Genomic DNA, 16896 nt, shown 5'->3' with positions numbered 1-16896 from the left:
AATCTAGCAACTCAACATGATCCAAACTTTGCTGGCACTCAAGCCTAGACATGCGAGTGGAAAATATAGCAACGTCATGTGACTACCTATTGTTCAAGTCTTCTCATCTGGTAGTTTGATCACTGTAAAGTAGAGTCAAGCTATCTTTAATGTACTATGAGCATAACATAAAAATGTTATGCTCATAAAAAAAACATAAAAAAAGCATAACATAACATAAAAATGGTTATTATTTCTTGATTCTATAATTTGGGTTTTATATAATTTATCTTATTTGATTTTATTTTAAAATAGTAAAATCCAACAAAACAAAACAGAACAAAGCCAATCAAAACAAAGCAGCAGTGCTCGCTTTGGCAGCACATATACTAAAATTGGAACAATACAGAGAAGATTAGCATGGCCCCTGCGCAAGGATGACACGCAAATTCGTGAAGCGTTCCATATTTTTAATAGCTGAAAGTTTCTCAAATACGAGATTGGAAACTGATATCAAGATCAATGAAGCATACAGAACTCCAAATAGTCACAACCAAAATAAATCTACACCCAGACATATAATAATGACCATCCCAGAAACTGAACAAAAGAATAGAATATTAAAGGCTGTCAGAGAGAAAAGACAGATGACCTATAAAGGAAAACCTATCAGAATTACAGCAGACTTCTCAGCACAAACAATAAAGTCAAGAAGAGCATGGAGTGATGTATTTCAGATCCTAAAGGAAAATGATTTCCAACCTAGGCTGATGTACCCTGCAAAACTGTCCTTCAAATTCGATGGAGAAATAAGATACTTCCATGACAAAGATCAGCTGAAAAACGTCATGATCACCAAGCCAACCCTGCAAAGAATACTGAAAGACAGCCTAGATACATTTAGGAAAAAAACACTAAACAAAGCAGACAATTAAACAAAGCAGAAAGATAAACATGCAACAGAAGAAAGATAATATGTCAATAATAAACCAATATATAACAGTTCTAACTATTAATGTAAATGGTCTCAATACACAAATTAAAAGAAACAGACTGGCAGAATGGATCAAGAAACAAAATCCAACCATATGCTGTCTACAAGAAACCCACCTAACCCAAAAGGATATTCACAGACTGAAAGTCAAAGGATGGAAAACAATACTTCATGCAACAGGAACCCCCCAAAAAAGCGGGGGTAGCTATTCTGTTTGCAGCCAAAGTCAACTTCAAGCCAATAATGATCAGAAGGGATAAAGAAGGTCACTACATACTGGTTAGGGGAAAACTCCAAGAGGAAGAGATAACTATCTCAAATATATATGCACCAAACTCCAGAGCACCCAGTTATATAAAACAAGTACTAACAGAAATGAAAAACCAAATCAGCAGTAACACAATTCTAACAGGAGATCTTAACACACCATTGACACGAATGGACAGATCAACCAAACAGAAAATCAACAAAGAAATAAAAGAACTGAATTGCACCTGTGAACAAATGGACTTAATAGACATATACAGAGTATTCCACCCAACAACAACAGAATACACATTCTTCTCAGCAGTACATGGGTCATTCTCTAAAATAGACCATATATTAACTCACAGAACATATTTAAATAAATGCAAAAGAGTTGAAATTATCCCTTGCATGCTATCGGACCATAGCGCTATGAAATTAGTAATTAACGATAAAGATACTGCAAAAATCCCACAAACATATGGAAACTGAATAACCCACTCTTGAGTAGGTCACAGAGGAAATTAAAAAAGAAATTTAAGCAATACCGACAAACAAATGAAAATACAGATACAACTTACCGGAATCTATTGGATGCAATGAAAGCCGTCCTCAGAGGAAAATTTATTGCACTGAGTTCCCATATCAGGAAAACAGAACGAATACAAATAAACAACATGATGCTTCACATCAAACAGGTAGAAAAAGAAGATCAAGTCAAGCCCAAAGCCAAAAGAAGAGAGGAAATTATAAAAATCAGAGCAGAAATCAATGCAATAGAGACTAAGAAAACAATCCAAAAAATCAATGAATCAAAAAGTTGGTTCTTTAAAAGAATAAATAAAATCGATAAGCCCCTAGCCAACCTTATTTAAAAAAGGGAAGAAAGAGTCAAATTCATACAATAAGAAATGAAAAAGATGAAGTCACTACAGACTCAATAGAAATACAGAAGATCATCAACACCTAATTCGAAAACCTCTACTCTCAAAGGTTTGATAACACAGAAGAAATAGACAGATTCTTAGAAACATATGAAGTAACAAAGCTAGATCAAGAGGATGTAAAACTGCTGAATAACCCAATCTCTATCAATGAAATTGAACATGTAATTAATTCCTTACCTACAAAGAACAGCCCAGGCCCAGACGGATTCACTGCAGAATTCTACAAGAAATACAAAGAAGATCTAATACCGACACTCCTCAAACTCTTCAATGAAATTGAAAGGAAAGCAGTCCTTCTCAAGTCATTCCTGGAAGCAAATATTACTCTAGTACCAAAACCTGAGAAAGACCCAACTGAAAAAGAGAACTACAGACCAATCTCCCTAATGAACACAGACGCAAAAATCCTCAATAACATATTGGCAAATAGGATGCAGCAAATCATCAAGAGGATTATACACCATGACCAAGTGGGATTCATCCCAGGCATGCAGGGATGGTTCAACATACATAAATCAATAAATATAATCCACCATATCAATAAAGCCAAAAGTAAGAATCACATGATCATTTCCACAGATGCAGAAAAAGCCTTCAATAAGGTCCAACATTCATTCATGATAAGAACTTTACAGAAAATTGGAATAGATGGTCTTTACCTCAATATAATAAAGGCTGTCTACAACAAACCAACAGCCAATATCATACTAAATGGCCAAAAATTGAAAGCCTTTACTTTAAAATCAGGCACAAGACAAGGATGTCCTTTATCACCTCTCCTATTTAATATAGTACTGGAAGTACTAGCCAGAGCAATTAGACAAGAGAGAAAAATAAAAGGGGTAAAGATAGGAAAAGAAGAAGTTAAATTGTCATTGTTCGCAGATGACATGATACTCTACATAGAAGACCCCATAAACTCCATTGAAAGACTCTTAGATATAATAAATAAATTCAGTAATGTAGTTGGATACAAAATCAATACTCAGAAATCAATAGCATTCCTATACACTAACAACAAAAGCAGAGAGAGAGAAATAAGAGAAGCCACACTCTTCACACTAGCAAGCAAAAAAATGAAATATTTAGGAATTACTCTTATGAAAGCAAAAGACTTATACAGGGAAAATTATAATACACTGAAAGAAGAAATTGAAGATGATCTCAGAAAATGGAAAGACATCCCATGTTCATGGATAGGAAGAATAAACATTATGAAAATGGCCATTCTCCCAAAACTGTTATACAGATTCAATGCAATCCCAATAAAAATACCATCAACATACCTTATAAATCTAGAGAAATCACTCCTAAAATTCATCTGGAACCAGAAGAGACCTAGAATATCAAAGGCAATTCTAAGCAAAGGCAAGGCAGGAGGCATAACAATCCCTGACTTGAAGTTATACTACAAAGCAACAGTAGTAAAATCAACATGGTACTGGAATCAAAACAGAGCAGAGGATCAATGGAATAGATTAAAAGATATAACCACAACTACAAACATACTCAACCAGCTTATCTTTGATAAAGGAACCAAGCAGGTTCACTGGAAAAACGACAGTCTTTTTAATAAATGGTGTTGGAAAAATTGGCTCTCCATTGGCCGAAAACTTAAAACTCGACCCAAGCCTATCACCATGTACTAAATTAAAATCTAAATGGATCAAAGATCTGAATATTAAAACAGAAACACTGAATCTATTGGAAGACAAATTAGGTAGAACCTTGAAGACATAGGGGTAGGTAGAGAATTCATGAACAGGACTGAAACTGCAAGGGAAATACTTCCCAGAATCAATAACTGGGACCACGTCTTATTAAAAAGTTTCTGTAAGTAAAAAAAAAAAATCTCCAGCATAGTGAAAAGAAAACCCACAAACTGGGAAAAGATCTTAGTGAACTCCCCCTCAGACAAGGGACTATTGTCTAAAACATATAAAGAATTAAAAAAACTCAGACCCCCAAAATTCAAAGACCCAATCCAAAAATGGGCATCTGAGATGAATACACACTTCTCAGAGGAAGAAATACAAATGTCAAATAAATACATGAAAAAATGTTCATCATCATTGGTTATTAGGGAAATGCAAATTAAGACCACACTGAGATTCCATCTCACTCCTGAAAGAATGGCCAGGATCAAGAAAACCAACAACAACAAATGCTGGAGAGGCTGTGGGGAAAAAGGAACTCTCCTGCACTGTTGGTGGGAGTGTAGACTGGTACAGCCTTTGTGGAGGTCTGTCTGGAGATTTCTCAAAAAGTTGGGATTGGAAATCCCATTTATTCCAGCTATTCCACTTCTAGGCATATTTCCAGAAGAACTGAAAGCATCATACCACAGTGATACATGTGCACCTATGTTTATAGCAGCACAATTTGTAATCATCAGATCTTGGAAACAACCCAAGTGTCCATCAACTGAGGAATGGATAAAAAAAAAGCTGTGGTATTTCTATACAATGGACTACTACTCAGCTATAAAGAAGGATCACATTGAGTTATTTATCAATAAATGGGCGCAGCTTGAAACCGTACTCATAAGTGAAATAAATCAAACTCGCATGTGTGAATACCGAATAGTTTCCCTAGTGTAGGAAATGATTCAAATATATAAAAGTATGTGGTAACCATGATTCTCCATTATGTGGCCTTGAAACCTTATAAAGTTTGCACTCATTAATTGGAATGACTTTATTTTGGGCTATTTGATATTATGGCCTGTGATGCAATGAACAGCTATTTTGAAGAAAACAAGACATCATAATAGCTAGTGCTGATTTAATACCATCTTGTTTTGAAGCCACACCAAACTATGGCTATTCTGTCTCCATTGATTTTATCATGTTGTATCTTGCTGGATTTTATCGTATGTGGTAGTATAAAAAATTGTTATAGGCAAAGAGACAATATAGAAACCATTGTTCATTTTTCTGTTAGCTGGTTCTAAATACTCTACAATGCTTTCACCCACTTGGTGTTACACTGTCTTGATATGTTTGATGCTATAGCATATGAAGTTATATTCAAATATTTCAAGGAAAAAGACACTATGGTAATTACTATTAAGTCGGGTTATTTGGTGGTGAAGCACTAGGTTGCTAAAAGTGTCATGCTTTAACCTGTATTGTTATGTTGTTATGCCCCCTTTTATCTCAAGCTCTTCCTTATTCATTAAAAAATTATTTAATTATTTTAAATTTCTTTTTTAAACTAAGGGGAAAAAATCAAAAAAACTAGCAGGATATATTATAGTAACTTTTTGATTTCCTATTAACTTGAAGTCCTGTAATACCCCCGTTATCTTGTTTTGACTGATTAGACTCTATTCTGCTCTGTATGAAAGTATCAAGCATCAGAGTATAGGCGACTACTTTGAAGGCAATAAGATTCACTTGATGCCCATTCTCGTTTGACTATTATCCGCTTTTGAAGTTCTGTAAGATTTACAATGTTTAGGTTTTATTGGACTTGTTCTCTACTGTTTTGTTCAACTTTATAATACCTAACGAGATAGACAATTCTTCTTAAGGAAGCAAGAGGCATTATGGTAACCACTGTTGATCATCTTGTACTCTGTTTTTACATCATGTGCTATGTTTATCCTTGGTTTTGACTGACAGCTTTGTTTTATCATGCTTGATTTTATTCTCTTACCAAAAAAAGTAATAAGATCTAAGGGAGCAATAAAAACCAAAATGTGTAAATTTTGTTGTAAGAAAGAGAGGGGAAAAAAAAGGGCCCTAAAGGATACAACAGCAAGGGTGTTTAGGTGTGCTAAATAGAAGTCCATATTAATATTTTTGATTGGATTACTGAACACAACTATTTGCAGCCTCACTGTTTGAATGTTCACTTTGTATGCTTTGATCCTGTGACCTGAAACACTGTTTCTAAGATGATAGCGTGTAATCTATTAACTGGTGATAGCTTACTGTTTTCTTTTTTTATAGTTCTGAATTACTTGTACCCTTACACTGTTTTGTTTTGTTCTGCTTTTTTTCTCTTTTTCCTTTTAAATAAAAAAAAAGCAAAATTGGTACAGAGCTTCACAGCAGGATATTAGGAAAACAACAGTAGTTACAATAGAATATCTTATTATCTTCACAGTAGTTGTTGATTCCATCAGATATAGCAAAATCAAATCAAAAACAAAGCACAATAAAACCAATCAAAACACAATATTGAATAAAGGAAATCAATTAGTCAGAAAAAAGCAAAACAGTGCAAACAATATTGGATTTCAAAGACAAGATAGAAAGAAATCCCCCATATTTGCTATATTGCATACTGTCATTCTCCCGAGATGCCCAGACCTCTGGCTCCAGGCCTGTGAAATCAACCAAACCACAGAAGCATTTAGTTGCTTTATGTATCTTAGTTGCTATCAACTCAGCCTGTCCTCCGACCCAGGAGATTGTTTACCAGGATGGGGGTGGAGGGTTGATTCTCAGCCTACACGCTGCTTGGCAGGCTCACAGAAGGTGTATCTGACTTTTCTCTTGGAACTCGAGCAGCTTGCACAGCTTACCAGAAAGGCTGAGTAGCTGGCTTCTTGTTGGTACAGAACTTCAAAGCAGCCTCCTAGGAAAATAACAACAGCTACCATACTATATCTTATCTTCCCGGTAGTTGTCCATTCCATTAGACATAGCAAAATCAAACCAAAACAAAACAGAATAAAACCAATCAAAACAGAATATTGAATAAAGCAAAAATAATTAATTGGAACAAAACAGAACAATATTGGATTTCAAAAACAAGATAGAAGGCAATCTCCCATACTTTCTATATTGCATACCGTTATCCTCCCTATAGATCTCAAGACCACTGGCCCCAGGCCTGCAAAGTAAAAAAAAAAAAAGCATTCAGTTGCTTTTTGTACCTCAAAAAGCTATCAATTCAGCCTGTCGGGGAAGTAAGGGGAGTTTGTGATTTTAGATTCACAGAAAGTGCTATCTGACTTTTCTCCTCCTGGGCCCCACATGGCTTGCATGGTTTACCAGAAAGCCTGGCTAGTCAGCTTGTTGATTGTGTCCTCTTGTTTCAGAAAGAAAGAAATAAAGAAAGAGAGATGACTATTGGAAGTAATATTTCAAGAGATGATATGGGACTTTTCTAAGGTTCCCAAAATAAAATTACATGTTATGTGCAAAATACTTAAAACAAATTCATACCTAGATGCACACATGATTAACATAAAGGATAAAGAGGAAATTCCAAAAGCCACCAAAGAGAAAACACAGATTACCCATAAAAGAATAATAATTAGATACCAGACTTCTCATCAGTAGCAAGAGATACCAGAAGCCAATTCATTCACATTTCCAAAACTGCTGAGTCGAGAATTATTGGCAACATTGATTTCTATATCTTGTGAAGCTATAACTCAAGAATAGTTAAACAAAACATCTTTTTCTAAAAGCTGAGTTTACCAACCATATATTGGTATTGACAGAACTACTGAAGAATGCGTCGCAACAAGAAAAGTGAATTCAGAATAAAATTATTGTCTTAAATAAATAGTAAACACAAAATTTAATTATGTTGTTAAATGTAATTATCCTATGATTGTATAGTGTTTTATATTCTGATAAACATGGAACTAAAATTCTAGATAACATAACTACTCCATATATCAAGTAGCTAAAACACAATCTTGTTTGGGCAGGAGAGCAGTTATAGTTTTGAAACTTTAGAAAAATCTTAGGAAAATTTGGGGCTGGGGATTAAATTAATGATTAATTATGCATGTCCAAAATTTAAGAGATCTTCTAAAAGAATAGGAAACATATAATCTCCAGAGTTCAAATCAGCAGAGGTAAAAAGAAAAAAAAAATTCAAGTTATCAATCCACTGAAGTCAGGAAGGGCAAATGAAACAGAGAAAGGGAAAGCAATATAAACAGAAAACCAAAAGGACATAGAGTATAATATAGACAGTTTCAAATCGACTCTATCCATGTGAACTGAATTTTTCAGCTAAAAAACAGAAACTGAGTGTTGTGGCTTGTGTCTAGATGTTCCTCCAAAGCTTCATGTAGTCATAGATGGAGATTTTTCAGAGTTGGCTGGATCTAGAGTGTGTGATACTGGAATTGATTCATGATGCAATATTAGAATCAAGGGCACTAGGATTAAAGGTTTGCATATTGCCTGCCCTAAGTAACATGGATAAGATATAAGGGAAAGAAGTGTGGCCATCCTATCCACCAAGAACTGTTTCTCCTCTGTGATGCGTGTCTGCCATGCCATCCTACCTTAGAGCCAGCTGATTCCAACTGAAACTTCTAAAAATTGTGAGCTAAACAAACATTTCCTCCTTTAATGCTGGGTAGTGGGTATTTTCCCTTAACAATAAGAAAAGTTACATCTAGCTAAGCATATAACCAGACACAAAACAACAGAATTACCAGAAAAAAATTAGTAGTTCAATAATGACTTTTAATTTATTCGAAACACAGATTAATAAACTATGTTGCATTGAGTGGGTGGCTGATTTTTTAGGCTGTGTACAAATTGTACTTTGCAGCTCATCTTTAAGTGGTAATTTAACTTTCTATTGTATCATTTCTTGTTTTTGTTTTGCAGGACTGGGAACTGAACTGAATGCCTTGCGAATGCTGTGCAGGTAACATTACTGAGCTACAGTCCCCAGTCTTGCTATAAATTTTTATTTTTAGACAGGTTCTAAATTGTCCAGACTGGACTAGTATCTTCTCCTCTTAGCATCCTGAGTAGCTGGTATTGGAATACATACTCAAGGTTGATCTTCTATTTTAGTGCTGCCTCCAAGCAGACTGTACTGGTTGATACATTGTGTCAACTTGAGAAGTCTAGGAGTTTAACTAAGCAACTCAGCAGGGAATCAAGGTTCTTACTTTGTAAACATCCTCAACCTGTGCAAGAGGAGAGCACCAGAGGTGATGTGTATCTGACACCCACCCTGGGGGAATGGTAGCCTGTTTACAATGTGAGGAGAATTTTCCCCTGTGCCTTTGCTCTCGCTGCTTTTGCTGTCTTCGGCCACTTCCAACTGTTGCCCTTGTGCCATGCCAGCTGGCTTTGCAGCCAGGTGATTCTGAACTGAAAACTCCACAAACTGTGAGCTAAATAAACCTTTCCTTCCCTCATTTTAGGTGTCAGATATTTTGTCTCCACAACAAGAGAAAAAACCAAGACAACAACAAACACACACATATACACCACATGCGCACATGCACACAGAGTCCAGATTGGAAGCAGGTGTTTTAGGATTCTTGTCTCTCAGGGATACTGGGGATACTACAGGTCTTTTTACTGAACCAAAAGGCAGAGTTGTTCCCCTCTTATGTGACTAACTTCTCTCCCTTCTTCCCCAGGGCAGCTAAGTAGTTGTTTTGTTTTTTAATCAGGAAGTCAGGAAGGGAGAGAGGGAGGGAAAATGTTGAGGTTCCTGATCGGTCACGTTCCAGGGATATGAGTGCATGCAGATCATCATATAATTGGGGAGGGCCAAGATTGTCTCTTAAAGTTGAGGAAAAGGGAAGAAAATTATAAAGACAAGAGGAAGAAAAATGTTTTTATTTATTTATTTGTTTTTGTCTTTTTGAGACAGGGTCTTGCTATGCCGTTCAGGATGGCATTGAGCTTACTTTATAGGCTGGTCTCAAACTCACAAAGAATTTCTTTCCTCAGCCTCCTGAGTGCTTGGATTATAGGTGTGCACCACTACACTCAGCTAGAAAAATGTTTTTAAAAGGTTTACTTTTAGACTTTTATTACTTATAGTAATTGTTTTTTGAATCCTACCCAGATTATAATGGATCCCAAAAGTAAATCCAAAATTACTAAAGAGTGTTGGTCTGTAATAATGTATTCAAATATGATCACCTTCATCAATTTTTGCTTGTATCAGGATCTCATATTTCATTAGAATCACAGAAATTGACTCTAAGATTTTTCCTATTATCAACTATTACATTTATTTTAAATCTAACTCTGTGTGTTACTTTTCTTGTTGCTAAGACAGAACACCCAACACCCGGAGTTAAAGGAGGAAATGTTTATTTAGCTCAAATTTTGGAGAGGTTTTGTTCCATAATTGGTAGTTCCAAGGCAGGGCGGCATGGCAGACAGGCATCACAGAAGAGAAACAGTTCGTAGTGGGCAGGATGACCACATCTCTTTCTATCTCTTATATTTATCCAGGCTACTTAGGGTGGGTAGCACTCAAACTCTTAATCTTAGTACTCTTGATCCTAACATTGCACCATGAATCAATCCCAGTATCATGCACTCTAGATCCAGACACCTCTGAAAAATTCCTATCACTGCATGAGAACAGGGACACAAGTCACAAATTCTGACCCTGCCTCTTCTAAGATTCATGCACATTCCTTTATGCAAAAGCTGTGTGGTCTATCTTTAAGAGGTGCCAAAGTCCTAATGGTTTCAGTATTGCTGAAGTCTCCTCTATGATTTAAGGCAAACTCTTACAAATAAAAAGGAAGATAAACACTTCTAACATTGAATGGCATAAGATCGACATTATTAATCCAAAGGTATCGTTTCAAATAGGGGAATACAAAGGAATGGGACTAAAGGAAGCCCAAAATCCAGCAGGATAAACATTAAAGCAATTTGTTGCAAGATGTGAAGTTCACCTTTAGCGTACTTCTGGTGGTTGTAGCCCCTATAGCTTTTCTCTTGGGCTGGCTCTGCTCTTTCCTTGCAGTTTTCCTCAGATGATCCCTTTCTTGGCTCCTACAAAATTTCTAAGTTCTCCACTGCACCTTTGGCTTTCCACTCACAGCTTCACACACTGCCCTCTCAGGGGCACGTTGCCTAGCCTCCCCAAAACTCTTGCATTTTGCATGCACATAGAACCAGCACCACATGTATGATACCAAGATCTGCTGCCTGATGGAGCCGTAGTCAGGCTTTCTTCTTTCTTGGTTGTAGGGGTCGAGTACCTATGAACCAAATCCTCAGGAACAACTTCCCTAGGCCACCACAATTCTGGAACCTGGCATTCTGGGACTCTTTTGCAAAGCAAAATCTTTCACCTTTGCAACAGTGAGGCTACAAAGACTAGAGTTCTGCTGATACTTGGGATGTCCTTAGGCCATCTTTCCTGTTGTCTTCTTCTGAAATACTTGACTTTTTTGCTGGTCTTTTCAGTGAACAATTTCTTCTCTCTTCTCTCTTAGCAGGCCCAAACTTTACTAAAGTTTCCTTTCGGGACAAACTTTTAAAATTATTCTGATGGGCTCTTTGCTCTTGACTCTCAACAGAAATCTGGTTAAAACAGTAGCCATGCCATTTCCTCAACATTAGACTCTCTTGAAATTTCTTCTGCCAGATTAATTAGTCTACCACCCTAATCTCTGGACGTGAGCAAAATCCACACAATTTTTCTGATAAGTGATAACATACAACATCTGGAGTCCAACAGTCAATGCAGTACATTTTTCCAGCACAAACTTTTTGAGCCTAGTCTTTATCAGTATCATTTCTGCTAGTATTCTAATCTTCTAAGTTCTATCAAGTACAGCCTAAGGTGTTCCAGTTCTACTTTTTCAGCTGGCACCTTCAAATCTTTCCTAACTTTCCCCTTTCTCACAATCCAGCTCCAAATGTTTAGCTTTGGGTCAAATCATCAATCTCAACTCATTCAAACATAAAACAGCTAATGAACTGAGATATCCTCCATAAGTGGTAAAAGCTATTTTGTTTCATGGCAACATATACTTGTTCATATGACATTGTTTTGTTCTGTTTTCTTGTTTCTTTTGGTTTTTTGAGACAGAATCTCCCTATGTAGTTTAGGTTGGTCTTGAATTCAATATATAGCCCAGGCTGGTCTCAAACTCACAGTGATCCTCCTGCGTCAGCCTACCAAATGCTGTGATTACAGATGTGCACAACCACGTTGAGCAAGAATATGGAATTTAGTTTATTTAGGCCTATCCCACTATAGGAGAAAAAATGAAAATAGTGCTAGAATTCACAAGCACTTTTCTGGTGAGAAATAGAAAATACTGAAATTTTCATTCTATGCCCTGATCCAATTTTCTTCCTAAATTTTTAAATTTAATTTTTGTTGGGTTTTCTGATTAGTTCATGGTCTTTCTTGTCTCTTGCCATACTGCTGCAGCAGTCTCTTCACTTGCCATGTAATGAAAGGGATAATTGCTTCATCAATACCAAGTTAGGAAACACAGAGTAAAATAAAAATAATTGAGATGTTGAAGTTATTTTTTCTCCATCTAAATCTGAGACTTTGCTGTGAAATAACTGATGAGTTATCTTTAATCTTTTGTTGTTTATTTCGTTTTTTTGAGACAGGGTCTCACCACCTGGTCCAGGCTGGTCTTAAACTCACCATGTAGCTCACACTGCCCTTCCACTTGCAGTCCTCTTGCTTTAGCCTCGTGAGTGCTGGGATTATAGGTATGTGGTATCATGCCCAGCTTGAGGTATCCAGGCTTATAAGTCTATTTTTTACTGAATGCCTAAGTAATTAATTACATTTAATTAAAACTGTCATTTTGGTAAATATTTAATCCTTCAGATTTTCCCAAGAAAATTCTTACTGCTTAGGAATTACTTCTAGACAGGATTCCTCAGCAAGGTGGTCATGAATTTTAAGCATGTATTTGCAAATCATGGTTCTTTCATTGATTTTTTTTTAAATTCACTGATTTAACATTTATGAAGTACCCTGTGTGTTAGGCAGTTTGCCAGGGGAATAGTAATATACAAGTAAGAAAAATCAACACATTACCTACCTGACTGAATGTACACTGAACAAAGAATTATACAAACATAACCACTGTCATGAAGAATGGTAAAGTGCTACAGAAATATGTAATAGTGTCCTGCCTAGGACACTTGATAGTGAGAGGTGGGAGACAGACAGTTTGTCCAAAGAAGTTCAAGTATAGGCTTGAAGCATAGTAAAAAAGTTATCTAGATAGAGAAAAGCTATCGAGATAGAAGGAGCATTCTGTGTAATGGCTCTGAGAAGGTAAGAACATTGCTCATTTAAAGACCTAATAAAGTGGTTATTATAATGGTCTGGGTGGGGTATAGGGAAAAGTTAAAAAAGTAAGGCAGAAGAGAATACATAGGTCATTTTAGGGATTATGAACTTTATTTTATGGGTAATTGCCAGTGGAGACTTGGCCAGGAAAACAACTTAAAAAGTTTGTTATGGGTAAAATGTGAAACATAAGTACACATTAACTGGCTATTTAATTCATTCTGGAATTTTCTCTTAATCTAATATTAAGAACTTTTATAAATATTAAATAAACTTCCAGTTTCTGATATAGAAAAATATTTGTGGGAAAATATTCTGTGGCAGTTGAGCAAAACAAGTATAGTTGGGTGCTACTGTTGGTATGCTTTGAAGTGACAAACCTAAATTTCTTTGTTTTTCACTTGAGTCACATTTTAACTTGAATTGCACATCAAGATGGTTAAGTAACAATGCCAGGGCCTAGAGAGCGTGAGGTATGTCTGTGTCTGTGCATGGAGATGTGGTTTTCTATGACTCTGAATAGATTTGTGACAAAAAATATTAAAATCACATTCTTTGTGTCCTCAAATACTATTTACTCACTGCAAATTAGGAGCGAATAGAAAATATTAAATAATTATCTTCCTTTAGTTGGATGTTTTAAGAAGAAAATGGTGGCTTGGGAAATACCACAGACTTACATTTGGACCTACAGGATGACTGTGGTGGACCTGTGCTTGCAGTGATAAAGAACTGCATGAACCTAAGACCTTCTGTCAATAGAATATGAGAGCTGTAGGTTTCTATTTTATTGTTTAAGACTCTTTTATCTTCATTGTGAGGCTCCCTTCTTCTATCTGTGCCTATTAAATTAGCAGATATTCCGGTATGATGATTTCTCAGGTTTGTTTTTGGTTTTTGAGACAGGGTCTTACTGCGTAGCCCAGGCTGGCTTCAAACTCCTACTGATCCTCTTGCCTCAGCTTCCTGGGTCCTGGGGTTATAGGCATGTGCCACCATGTATGGCTGTCAGAAGTGGCTGTTTATTGAAAATTGGGGGAAATTCTTGAGGCTTAATAAAATTTCTTTTAGTAAATACAGGAGAATGGAAAAGAAATGAGTGAGGAAAAAGGGAAGAGAGGCATGAACACTGTATCATTCCCAAACTGTCACACTATTATTGCCTACAAAGCTGGAAGTTTTTTCCCTTGGATCTTGGACTACAGCGTTTCCTACTTCTCAGGCTGACTCCCTCTTAGGAATGAATGAATGCTTGATAAACTCTGTGAGGAGGGGTGCTGATCCTTGATGTAAGAAATCTTGAGCAAAAAAAAGAACTGAGTTTAAATGTCAGTTTGTTTCTGACTCACTATGTGAAGAGAATGAATCACACACTAGCTTGAATCACCCAGCTCTACAGTCTGGGGTGTGGCACTAAAGAACACAGCCAGATTTCCATATATTATACAGTTGAGTATGCAATTGATAATCAGTTTCACCAGAATAGAAACACATCTATTAAGTGTCTAATTGTGCACATGATTTGAAAACATTCAGAATATGTAGGCTAAATATTAAAATAAACACATACTTGTTAAGGTTTCATTAAACAGGTAAGATCTATTATTATAAAAAGAGAGGAGGTTTACTATGCATTAATTATCAGGTTACCAAGCCCTTGGCATATGTGGTAGGAATGCTCTCAGCTGGGCATGATGGAACTTGCTTGCATTTTCTAGTATCCTGGGAAACCAAGGCAAGAAGATCACAAGTTCAAGCCCAGCCTGGGTAACTCAGCAATATCTTGTCTTAAACAAAATAAAAATTTAAAAGCCACTTTGATTTACTATCTGAAGCAGAAATATGGCTATATGAGGCTGTTTGGTTATGACAAAGAGCTTAATCTCTAGAAATTGACTCATAATGTCTTCCTACTTTTTTTCTGTAATCAAAGTCACAGATAAAGGAATCTATCCTTTAGCACCCGCCAACAATAGACTTGGATGTGTACTATATGAGTACTATAAGACTAGAGTATTATTTTAAAATAAAATTTAAATTAGCTGGGTGTGGTACACATCTGTAACTCCAGCCTATGGGAGGCTGAGGCCACAAGTTCAAGGCCAGCCAGGGCTACATAGTGAGTTTAAGCCCAGCCTCAAAAAAGTGTTTTAAAAATAATTTTATGGTGCAGTAGTTCTAACTATACCTATTTTAGTTAGCTATAAAAGATCAAAGGGGAAGAAAGATAATGAACATTTATCAAGTGCCAGTGTTGTGCACCAGGCACTCATGAACTCAGTCATATATATCATTATTAATGTTCACAGGACCTTGGAATAGGTGATATCTTCAGCAAACTGAGGCTCTTATGCTGCGATGACAGAGGTAGGATGAACACATGGGTTTGTTAGTTTATGACCTGTCCATGAAGTCACTTAGTCAAAAAGACAAACCAAAAAACTTCAAATAAGGTTAGATTAATGGAAATGAGGCAGATTTCTTTTGGTTTAGATGCAATTCATATCTTCAGGAGTAAAGCCTTAATAAAACATACTTTTGAAAGATGTTTGTATTCCACAAGTTTGATGACTTTCAATTCATTGTGGAAGATGATAAGTTCTGATAATTGAGAGCAGAAGGAGGTGCAGCAGGATATTTTGCATTAACAATATGTAAATTACATGTAATAATTTTCTTGAGTCCTATTGTTTTTGCAAACGATTTGTAAGATCAATATTAAAGTCTGTTATCCCTGTTCTATCTAGTTAGTAGGGATACTGTAAAGCTATTAAAGAACCTTATGTTTAGGAAGACTGTTATAAAAGAAAAAGTTTATTATTACTGACCCCACCTGTGTTCCTCTGGTTGTTCATACCTCATTTACTGCCTCATTATTTTGCATCCTAATAATTTTTTTTACCCTACTGTCTACCAGGTGAGTTCTTTCAAGATAGGGCCCATCTCTCATTGTGGTATCTGTAATATCCTGGATAGTACCTAAAACACAGTAGGTGTGCAGTCAATATTTATTAAATAAACCATAATTTTTTTTGGTCTTTTTTTTTTTTTCATTTTTTTTATCGGTACCGGGGATCGAACTCACGACTGCCTGCTTGCAAGGCAGGCGCTAATGCCGCTGAGCTAAATCCCCAGCCCAAATAAACCATAATTAGATTCACCTTTCTGGTCCCTTTCCCTCCCCCCGCCAAATTAGAAAACAGTAATATTTTCATAGAATCAGGAGTGTATTAAGACTTGCTCATATAGCTTTGACCAAGAATGTGTGTCCCAGCATAAAAGGTCACTAAGATCGCTAGTAAAGCAGTAACTATTTTGTACAACATAAAACAGTGGTTAACAGTTTTAAAAATATAACTAATATATTTAGGAAAAGAATTGTAGGGTTTTTGAGGTATTGTGTAGCAGCGATCTCCACCCTCGGGCTTTCAGGGTTGAAGAAAAAGGATGATATAGCAGAGATAAGAACAATCACTAGGTGGCTCCCTTTCCTGCCAGTGGGCGGCGCGTCCCTTGTTGCCAGGCGGGGCCACTGGGGGCCCTGTACTGCCGCAATCGCTGCGTGTCATAGCGCATCATACTAGGCGCTAGTTTGCAGCGGGAGTGGGGGGGGGGTAGTTCACTCTGTTTCGTTAATGATCACCTGCCCTTGGCATTTATGTCAAAGTAGATAGTACGTGATGTTCCAAATACACAGTTTCG

The 16896-nt window shown here is 36.5% G+C and overlaps 1 non-coding gene across 1 annotated transcript; it reads left to right on the top strand.

Moving 5' to 3' along the window:
- Positions 1-344: 344 nt before the first annotated feature.
- LOC111758333 (U6 spliceosomal RNA) lies at positions 345-451 on the top strand. The gene has a single exon (XR_002792523.2). It is a non-coding gene; the product is annotated as a U6 spliceosomal RNA (small nuclear RNA).
- Positions 452-16896: the final 16445 nt, after the last annotated feature.

This window comes from Cavia porcellus, unplaced genomic scaffold (genome assembly GCF_034190915.1).
Source record: "Cavia porcellus strain 051 isolate PalLab524CR breed Dunkin Hartley unplaced genomic scaffold, mCavPor4.1 scaffold_29, whole genome shotgun sequence".
NCBI lineage: Eukaryota > Metazoa > Chordata > Mammalia > Rodentia > Caviidae > Cavia > Cavia porcellus.
This window is presented reverse-complemented; position numbering and strand designations above follow the sequence as displayed.